The sequence below is a fragment of the Vulpes vulpes genome, chromosome 10 (genome assembly GCF_048418805.1).
Source record: "Vulpes vulpes isolate BD-2025 chromosome 10, VulVul3, whole genome shotgun sequence".
NCBI lineage: Eukaryota > Metazoa > Chordata > Mammalia > Carnivora > Canidae > Vulpes > Vulpes vulpes.
In genome coordinates, this window is record NC_132789.1 from 71391156 (window position 1) to 71402288 (window position 11133).

The following is an 11133-nucleotide window of genomic DNA, read 5'->3' on the forward strand; positions in this document are numbered from 1 at the left end:
GAGGGAGTGAAGGGAGGGTCTTAATGAAGGACTTTGTGTTGTGCTGAGGTTAGATTTTACTTTCATTGTGAAATTTTAAGAAAATACATTTGAAAAATCATAAAGTGAGTTCTGTACTTAGGATACATGGAAGGTGTATATGGAAAGGTGATATTTGGAAAGTTTGGAGTCAGGGGGACCTGCTTGGAAACTATTTAGTCTAGGTGAAGTTTATTGAAGATGTAAGTGAGAGGACCAATAATGAGAATAGAAAGGGGGAAAATAAAAGAAAGGACTGTGATAAAAGGAGAAAATAAAAGAAGGAAGGAGGAAAAGAGAGAATTTTAATTAACAGCAGTAGGTCACTGACTAGGTGTGGGAAGAGACAGGCAGCCTCTCAAGTTTCAGAGAGATGGGTGGATGATGGTGCCGTTCATACATGTGGGGAAACAGGTTTGACAGGAATATGAACCCATTATTGGTCATGTTAAGTCTGAAGTGTCAGTGGATCCATCTGGTGAGGAGCAATTTTGAAAGCATATGGATGTATGGATCTGGAGCCTGGTTTACTTATGTAGTTTCTTTTTAGAAGTACTCCCTTCCTTATCCTTGCTTAAAATAGAGATTCTTCAGGGTTCTAGCCTCATACTTCATGTTCTCCTAAAATTCATTGTAAGAGTTTTAATTACATTCATTATATAGATGACATACAACTTGCTTCATTATACATTTTTTATTCCTTGGTCTTATTCCCAGTATCATCGTCCTTAGAAATTTCAAAATAGGTATCTGTCCAAAGTTTTAAATTCATTGTAACAAAAGCATAGGTCTTTTTCTGTTTCAAAAAAACTCCTCCTTTAATAATTCTTCTATAATAAAAGTGGTATTTCTGTAGCAATTTTCCAGGAAAAATATCTGCAGTTTTTTGGCTACCATGTCTTTTAATTCCTGCTACTATTTTATATCCTCTTCTTTGATTTTTCTTTCTTATGTAGTGCCCACTTTGTTTATGTATATGCTTTCTGGGTTTTTTCCTGTCTCTATGATTATAATTCAGGGTATATGGAAACAAATTAGCAAACCATTTCTTAGCCCCATATCTAAGTCATTACTGTATTCTGAGATTTCCATGATTCTATAACATCATTCATGTTTATTTTTTATTTTGTCTCATTTTCCAGATATTTTTGTTCAAGCCCTATCTTGAAATTCTTCTGTAATGACCTTCAGTACTTGTTTTCTTCCTGCATGTTCTGTATTGCTACAGTCTTCTGCCTGCTGTTCATTTATAACCAAGTCACTGTATTTATGAAAGTATGTAAAAGGGTCTTGAAGAGAACAAAATTGAAGGCAAGAAGACCATTAGGGAGTCTTAAAATCATGCATGTTATCCTTAGACTTTTATGTATAGTATACCTATGTTTAATCTTACTTACTTATTTAATCTTATTACTGCTAATTAGCATTTGACTGCTAATTAATTTAATCTCTTTCTGTGTCTTGTCCCATCAGGATTAGTAGGCAGTTGCAATTGTAAGCAGACTTTAATTAGGTGTAGTTGATTATCCCAGCAGCTCTCCTAGTAAAGAAATGAGCAGAACTCCAGATACTAGCTTACATATATAAAGAAAATTTTTACCTGTAGGTATTGTCCTTGTGATACATCATCTTTCAGAATTTTAAATAAGCTACAGTATGATCTTTAATCGTTCAAAAGGTATTTAATTGCTATTTTGGATTAATAAATGGATAAGGATAGGGAGTACTTCTAAAAGGAAACTACATAAGTAAAGCCATTTTCAAGTGTTGATTTCTAGATGTCATTGAGCTCTTCTTAAATATCAGGCAGTGTCTAGAAGGATATTTTATTTTATTAAATATTTCACAATTTTTAAGTTATGACTATCAAAAAACTGGGATCCATTCTGAGTTAATTTATAACAGATTTTATTTATTTATTCATGAGAGACAGAGAGAGAGGCAGAGACATAGAGGGAGAAGCAGGCTCCTTGCAGGGATCCCGATGTGGGACTTGATCCCTGGACCCGGGATCACTCCCTAAGCTGAAGGCAGATGCTCAACCGCTGAGCCACCCAGGCGTCCCCCATTCTGAATTTAATAATTGGGGTTATATAATATCTTTTTAAGTAAGTTTTTATTAACATACAAAATGCTGTTTAAAATATTTTTAAACAGTGCAGTTTAATGTGAAATAGAGGGGCAGCCTGGGTGGCTCAGTGGTTTAGCGCCGCCTTCAGCCCGGGGCCTGATCCTGGAGACCCGGGATCGAGTCCCATGTCGGGCTCCCTTCATGGAGCCTGCTTCTCCCTCTGCCTGTATCCCTGCCTCTCTCTCTCTCTCTCTCTCTCTGTCTCTTGAATAAATAAATAAAATCTTTAAAAAAAAAATGTGAAATAGAAAGTTTCTTTATATTTATTCAGTGCCCTGTGCTCTATATGATAAACTGCTAAACTCTTCCTGTATGAGTAGATCTATCTTATATTACACTTAATTTTGTGCTTTATAAACTCCAATAAAGTAAAACTCTTTTCTGAATGTGCAACTTTTGTTTTAAAGGGGTCTGGGCTTACTCAAATCTTCTGTCTGCTAGTTACTAGCTATTTATTTAATCTTGTTATTTATTAAAGAAAATTTGCAGAAAAGGCAAGAAGACCATTAGGGAGTCTTAAAATCATACATGTTATCCTTAGACTTTTATAAAAAGAAATAGTAATGCCTGGGGTGCCTGGCTCAGTCGGTTGGGTGGCTGCTTTAAGCCTGGATCATGGTCCCAGGGTTCTAGGATCAAGCCCCACGTCAAGCTTCCTGCTTCTCCTTCTGCAGCTCCCCCTGTTTGTGTTCTCTGTCTCTCTCTCTCAAATAAATAAAATCTTATGAATGGATAAAGAAGATGTGGTTTATGTATACAATGGAATATTACTCAGCCATTAGAAACGACAAATACCCACCATTTGCTTCGACGTGGATGGAACTGGAGGGTATTATGCTGAGTGCAGTAAGTCAATCAGAGAAGGACAGTGTATGTTCTCATTCATTTGGGGAATATAAATAATAGTGAAAGGGAATATAAGGGAAGGGAGAAGAAATGTGTGGGAAATATCAGGAAGGGAGACAGAACATAAAGACTCCTAACTCTGGGAAATGAACTAGGGGTGGTGGAAGGGGAGGAGGGCAGAGGGTGGGGAGGAATGGGTGACGGGCACTGAGGGGGACACTTGACCGGATGAGCACTGGGTGTTTTTCTGTATGTTGGTAAATTGAACACCAATAAAAATTAATTTATTTAAAATAAATAAATAAATAAATAAATAAATAAATAAAATCTTAAAAAAAGGCAAAGAAATAATGCCTAATTTGCCTGGAGGCTTTAAAAAAATTAATTGATTAATTAATTCCAGTATAATTAATGCAGCATTATATTAGTTTCAGGTGTACAATATAGTGATTCAACAATTTTATTTTATTTTTTTATTATTATTTTTTTTAATAAAGTTTTTTTTTCTTTTTAATTTTTTTTTTTTTTAATTTATGATAGTCACAGAGAGAGAGAGAGAGAGAGAGGCAGAGACACAGGCAGAGGGAGAAGCAGGCTCCATGCACCGGGAGCCCGACGTGGGATTCGATCCAGGGTCTCTCGGATCGTGCCCTGGGCCAAAGGCAGGCGCCAAACCGCTGCGCCACCCAGGGATCCCTTAAATTTTTTTTTTTTTAATTTTTTTTTTTATTTGATTCAACAATTTTATACATTACTCAGTGCTTATCATAATAGGTATACTCTCAATCCTCTTTACCTATTTCTCCTGTCCCTCCACCCACCTTCCCTCTGGTAACCATCAATTTGTTCTCTATAGTTGAGTGTCTGGTTTTTTGTTTGTCTCTTTTTCTTTGCTCATTTGTTTTTTTCCTTAAAATCCACATGAGTGAAATCTATGGTATTTGTCTTTCTCTGATTATTTCACTTAGCAGTGTATATCCTCTAGATCCATCCATGTTGTTGCAAATGGCAACATTTCATTCTTTTTTATGGTTGAGTAGTATTCCATTGGGGGAAAAATATATATACACACACGCATATGTGCCACATCTTCATCTATCAGTGGACACTTGTGTTGTTTTTTTGTTTTGGTTATTATAAATAATGCAGCAAACATAGGGGTGTGCATATCTTTTCAAATTAGTGTTTTCATATTCTTTGGGTAAATTCTAAATGGTGGTTTTGAGATAAAATATAATCATATAAGTTACGGACCTGGCATATAGTATATGCTAGTGATAATATGGTAATGATAATTATTAATAATTGTTTCCTACTCATAGTTTTTCTATTAACTCACTTTTTGAAGCATCTTTTTTTTTTTTTTTTTTAAGATTTTATTTAATTATTTTAGAGAGAGAGAACAGAGGGGAGAGGGAAAGGGAGAAGCAGGCTTGCTGCTGAGTAGGGAGCCTGATGGAGGGCTCAATCCCAGGACCCTGAGATAAGGACCTGAACCAAAGGCAGGCACTAAACCAGGATCACGCCGTGGGTGGAAGGCAGGTGCTAAACCGCTGAGCCACCCAGGTGCCCCAAAGCATCTTTTCTGAGGTATAATTTGCATACCGAAAAATTTACCAGTTTTAAGTATATACTGTAATGAGTTTTGACAAATGTATACACAATTGGCCGTTTCATCACTTGAAAAGTTCTCTTATGCTCTTTTGCAGTGAGTTTCATCCCCTTTAATCCCCATCCTAGGCAGTCACTGATCTCCTTCTTATCACTTTTTAGAATTTCATGGATTTCTAGAATTCCATGTTTTTCCCTTTCTAGAATTTTATGTAAATACAGTCTGTAGCCTTTTGTGTCTGGCTTCTTTCACTTAGTATAATGCTTTTGAGATTCATCTTTGTTGTTGTGTAGACCAACAGTTTATCCCTTTTTATTTCTGAATAATATTCTCTTGTATGGGTAGACCACAATTTGTTTATCTGTTCACCAGCTGATGGACATTTTGAATCTTTCCAGTGTGGGGCTGTTATGACTAAAGCTGCATAAATACTCAAGTACGAATCATCATTGACATATTTTCATTTCTCTTGGGTAAATACCTAGGGGTAGGATTAGTTGGTCATATGATAAGGACATTTTTAAATTCATAAGAAACTGTCAAAGTGGCTGAATGTTTTTTCATTCCCACCAGCAGTGTGTCACAGTTTCATTTGCTCCACATCCTTCCCAACACTTGTTATTAGTTCTTTTAACTTTAATCATTCTGTTGGGGGAATAGTAGTATTTTCATTGTAGTTTAAATTTATGCTAATGATTTTGAACATCTTTTTTTTTTTTAAAGATTTTATTTATTCAGGAGAGAGAGAGAGAGAGAGAGGCAGACACACACACACACACAGAGAGATTGAGAGAGAGAGAGAGAGGCAGAGACACGGGCAGAGGGAGAAGCAGGCTGCATGCAGGAGCCTGACATGGGACTCAATCCCAGATCTCCAGGATCACGCCCTGGGCTGAAGGCAGGTGCTAAACTGCTGAGCCACGCAGGCTGCCCCATTTCTTTAATAGTGTCTTTTGAAGATAAAAAATTTTTATAATTTTCATTAAGTCCAATTTACAAATATTTCCTTTTAGTTCAGGCTTTTTACATTCTACTTAAAAAACCTTTGCCTGGGCAGCCCCGGTGGCTCAGCGGTTTAGCGCCGCCTTCAGCCCAGGGTGTGGAGACCCCGGATTGAGTCCCACGTCGGGCTCCCTGCATGGAACCTGCTTCTCCCTCTGCCTGTGTCTCTGCCTTTCTCTCTCTCTCTCTCTCTGTGTGTGTGTCTCTGATAAATAAATAAATAAAATCTTAAAAAAAAAAAAAAACCTTGCCTGACCTAAGGTCAGTAAGACTTTCTTCTGTTTTCTTGTAGAAGTTTTATAATTTAAGCTCTAACATTTATGTCTATAATCCATTTACAGTTAATTTTTATACACAGTGAGTCCTAAGTTGAGGTTCCTTTTTTGGCACATATAAATCCAGTTATTCCAACACCATTAGTTGATTATATTATCTTTTACTGTTCAATTCCCCTACGAACTTTGTTGAAACTCAGTTGAGCATATATATGTGATCCTGAACTCTCTATTTTGTTCCATTGTCTGTCTTTGCCATACCATTCTGTTTTGGCTAAATAGCTTTAACTAAGTCTTGAAATCAGGTAAAGTCCTCTAATTTTTGTTTTTTTTCAATGCTGTCTCAGCAGTCTTAGCATTTGCAAAAATGCAATCTTTTGCATTTCTTTATAAATTTTAGAATCAGCTTATCAGTTTCTATAGAAAGCCTGCTGGGATTTGAAGGAGATTACATTCAGTCTCTAGATCAGTTTCAAAATTGATGTCTTAAAATGGTATCAAATCTTTCTGTCCACTAAAATGTTATATTTCTCCATTTATTTAAGTCTTTAAAAATTTTTCACTTGGGGCACCTGGTGGCTCAGTGGTTGAGCGTCTACCTTTGGCTCAGGTTGTGATCCAGGGGTCCTGGGATCGAGTCCCGCATCAGGCTCCATGGGGAGCCTGCTTCTTCCTCTGCCTATGTCTCTGCCTCTCTCTGTGTCTTTTATGAATGAAGAAATAAAATCTTAAAAAAAATTTTTTTCACTTGTGTTTTATATAATTTGCAGTGTATGAACACTTGACGTTTTTTGTTACACTTATTTCAAATATTTCATAATTTTATGCTATTATAAATAGTATTAGGTTTTTAATTTCAGTTTCCAAAGATTTGTCGTTTGTAATACAATTTTATTTGTTGTAGAAATATGATTTATTTTTGTTTATTGGTGGCATTTCCTGTGATCTTGAGAGTAGTTCTGGTAGCTTTTTAAATATATTCCTTAGTATTTTCTATATAGATGATCATGGTGTCATTGAATAAAGACAATTTTACCTCTTTTATATCTGTATGCTTTTTATTTTTTGCTTTATTGCACAGCTTAGAGTCTTAAGTACAATATTGCTTAACAGTGTTGAGAATGGACATCATTGCTTTTTTCCCCAGTTTTAGTGAGGGAAAGCAGTGAGTCTTTAAACATTAAGAGTGATATTTCTGGGCAGCCTGGGTGGCTCAACAGTTTAGCGCCACCTTGAGCCCGGGGTGTGATCCTGGAGACCCGGGATCGAATCCTGCATCAGGCTCCCAGCATGGAGCCTGCTTCTCTCTCTGCCTCTGTGTCTCTCGTGAATAAATAAATAAAATCTTAAAAAAAAAAAATGATGTTTCTATGTGGGTCTTTTTATAGATGCCCTTTCTCAAGTTGAGAAAATCCCTCTTTTCCTGGTGTGAAGAGTTTTTATCATGAATGGATGTTGAATTTTGTTAGATGCTTTTTTCTTTCTTTTTTTTTTTTTTAATTTAATTTATTTATGATAGTCACAGAGAGAGAGAGAGAGAGGCAGAGACATAGGCTGAGGGAGAAGCAGGCTCCATGCACTGGGAGCCCGACGTGGGATTCGATCCCAGGTCTCCAGGATCGCGCTCTGGGGCAAAGGCAGGCGCTAAACCGCTGTGCCACCCAGGGATCCCCAGATGCTTTTTTCTGTATTCATTAAAATGATCATATGGTTTTTCTTATTTAGTCATGTGATGAATTATATTGAATGACTTTAAATGTTGTACCAACCTTTTGTTCCTGGGCTAAAACTTCACTTGGTCACGATATATTATTTTGTGTGTGTATGTTGTTTGGATTTAATTGCTTAAATTTTGTTGTAGAATTTTCATATCTTTATTATGGGCATTGGTCTATAGGTTTATAATATCTTTGTCTGTTTTGGTTTCAGAGTAAAGCTTGCGACATAGAGTAGGTTTGGTACTATTTCCTTCTCTAGTTTTTGGAAAGAGTATGTGTCGAATGGATATTACTTCTTAATGTTGGAATTTACCAGTGAAAGCCATCTGGGTCTGAAATTTTCTTTGTGGAAAGATTTTTAACTGCAAATTCAACTTTTGTACTCAGTAGTTAGGACTATTCAATTTATGTCTTCTTGAGGGAGCTTTGATACTTTGTATCAAAACCCTTCAGGGATTTACCCATCTTACCTAAATTGTTGCATTTATTTGTACATAGTTTATAATATTCCTTAATTATCCTTTAAGTATTTTCATAATCTGTAGCTGTATCATCTCTCTTATTTCTGGTGTTATTTTGTTGATATTTTTTGAGAACCAGCTTTTGGTTTAACTGATTCTCTCTGTTGCTTTTCTGTTTTTATTATTATTTTAAGTAGGCTGTACACTGAGGCTTTGAACTCACAATGCTGAGATCATGACCTGAGCTTAGATCAAGACTTGGATGCATAACCAACTGAGCCACCCAGGCACCCCAGTTTTCTATTTTTGTTCCTTGTTATTTCCTTCCTTCTCCTTCCTTCTGCTTACTCGGGCTTTAATTTGTTCCTTTTCTAGTTTAAGGTTTATTGTTTAAAAACTTGTCTCTTTTTTTAAGTTTTTAATGCTATAAATTCCCCATTAAGTACTGCTTTAGCTGCATCCCACAGATTTTGATGTTTTCACTTCCATTTAGTTCAAAATGTTTTCTGATTTCCCTTGTGATTTCTTCTTTTACCCATGGATTACTTAGCAGTGAATTGATTTCTAAATATTTAAAAAATTTTCAGATACCTTTCTGTACTGGTTTCTGGCTTAATTCTGTTGTAATCACAAAGCATACTTTGTAGGATTTCAGTCTTTAAATTGATTAAGATTCAGAGGTGCCTGGCTGGCTCAGTCAGTAGGAGCCTATGGCTCTTGATCTCAAGGTTGTGAGTTCAAGCCCCATGTTGGGTGTAGAGATTATTTAAATTGATTAAGATTTGTTTTATGGCCCAGGACTTGAGGATCACACCTTGGGCCCAAGGCAGATGCTCAACCACTGAGCCACCCAGGCATCCTGATTATGGTCTTTCTTGATGAATATTTCATACACAGTTGGAAAATAGGTGTATATTCTGTTGCTATTGATAGTAGTGTTCTAAAAATACAAAAATATGAATTAGATCTACTTGGCTGGTAGTGTTGTTCAAGTTTTCTAGACCCTCACTAATTTTCTGTTTAATCAATTATTATTAGAGGAACATTGAAGTCTATATTTTATACTTAATGGATTTTTCTATTTCTCTTCCTAATTCTGTGTTCATAAATTTTGAAGTTCTGTTGTTAGTTGTACATACATTTATTATCATTATATTTTCTTGATGAATTGACACCTTTATCTTTATTGAAGTCTTCTTGTTATTGCTGCTAATATTTCTTTTTCTGAAATATAATTTGTCTAGTACTACTAGAGCCTATCTAACCTTCTTTTGATTGGTGTTTACATGATCTATCTATTTCTGTTCTTTTACTTTTAACCTATCTGTGTCTTTATATTTCAGTGGGTTTCTTAGAAGTAGAATATAATTGGATTTTGCTTTTTTGTCCAATTTGACTTTTCGTTTTAGTACCAAGCCATCTTAAATGCTGTTTCCTTTGATTTTCAGTGCTTTCATTCTTCGGCCATTTGCTTTTAGTTTACTTTCTTCTTGAAATTTAATTTGATTATAGTCATTTTGAATAGCTATTATTTCTCTTAGCCCAACTATATGTAACTATAGGTGGCTAGATATCTGTTAATGTTATACTTATATTTGTGGGTAATTTTTTGTTTATATCTACCACTCTAAATTATTCTCTCATCATCAGGATTGCATCTTTTGTTCTGTAGTTTTCCACATGATCTCTGATACAGTGTGTGGGTGCTCAGTTGCTGTCTGATGAAATATTCTTACCTAATTATTATTATTTTTAAAGATTTTATTTATTTAGTTCATGAGAGACACAGAGAGAGAGAGGCAGAGACATAGGCAGAGGAAGAAGCAGACTCCATGCAGAGAGCCCGATGGGAGACTCAATCCTGGAACTCTGGGATCACACCCTGAGCCAAAGGCAGATGCTTAACCACTGAGCCACCCAGGCATCCCATGAAATACTCTCTTACCTAATTGTCTTTACAGGTTCTTGAAGGTGTTCAGTTTTTCTTTGAAATGTACTTTATTGGGATGGTCACTGATGAATTTCTCAGTAATTCTTAGAAGTTTTATCCTAGAGTTTAGCTATCAAATTATGTGACTTTATTCAATTTCATTTTTATTTAGAAAGGTCTCAGGTAGAGTAAGATGTTCTTTATTATCAAATTCTTAATCAAGGTCAGTAAAGTTTTTATGATACAAAGGTGTTTCCTCACTTCATTCAGTCCTGAACCATGCATTTAATTATCAGCCTCACCCAGAGTGGATGGGCTGGAAGTATAAGTAGTATGACTGTACAGAACTGATGCTGAAATAGCCCAGTGGCCAATAAACACTGATGATTCGATTAGGTCAAGTCTGGGAATCTAGTTAGCAATTCAAAGAGTCTTAGATTTGGGCTTTGTGAGAGTGGGTGCTAGGGCTGTGTTGAAGTTTTAGTGTGAAAGGTGGGTGATGAGGAAACTCAGGACATTGGCTTTGGGGTTAAATTTAACTTTTAGTTCCTTATCCTCTGTCTTTGCCTGAATGACTATTTTTACATTCACTTGTGCAGAGGTTGATTTCAAAAGATAACCTACGTAACCATGCAGCTCCTGCTTCTTCCTGTTTGATGATACTGCAGGTATGAAAACAAACTAGCTTAGCCATTATGTTATATTAACTGAAGTCATGGGGCTTTGAATATATTTTTCGAAATGTACCCCTATGCGAATCCATTTTTTTTTCATATTGCCAACAACAATTTGTGTTAGATAGCCCTTTTGTAAATAGTTTTAAGGACATGATTCTGAGTTGTTTTGCCCTCCCCAGCAGCCCCTGAGGTTTCTCCCATTGGCCTTTAGAGTCGCCAGCACTCAGGAAGCAAGTATGTCATGCCCTTAGTTGCAAGCCTTTGTGTACAAGCTGTTTTTCCTTTCTTCAGTCTTCCTCAGTTTGGCATGAAAAAAATTGAAGTAATAATGATGCTTTCCTTCCATTATAATTCTTTCCAGAACACGTCATTTTAGCAATATAACAGTCCCTAATGGTTGTGTCTGAGTTTTCTGGTACTTTTCTCATTAATTCAACCATAATAACTTAATTGAAACTCTTTT

The 11133-nt window shown here is 35.9% G+C and overlaps 1 protein-coding gene across 5 annotated transcripts in view; it reads left to right on the top strand.

Moving 5' to 3' along the window:
* Window positions 1-11133, top strand: part of MRPL42 (mitochondrial ribosomal protein L42) — a 78778-nt gene that overhangs the window by 14973 nt on the left and 52672 nt on the right. The gene's annotated exons all lie outside the window — the stretch shown is intronic.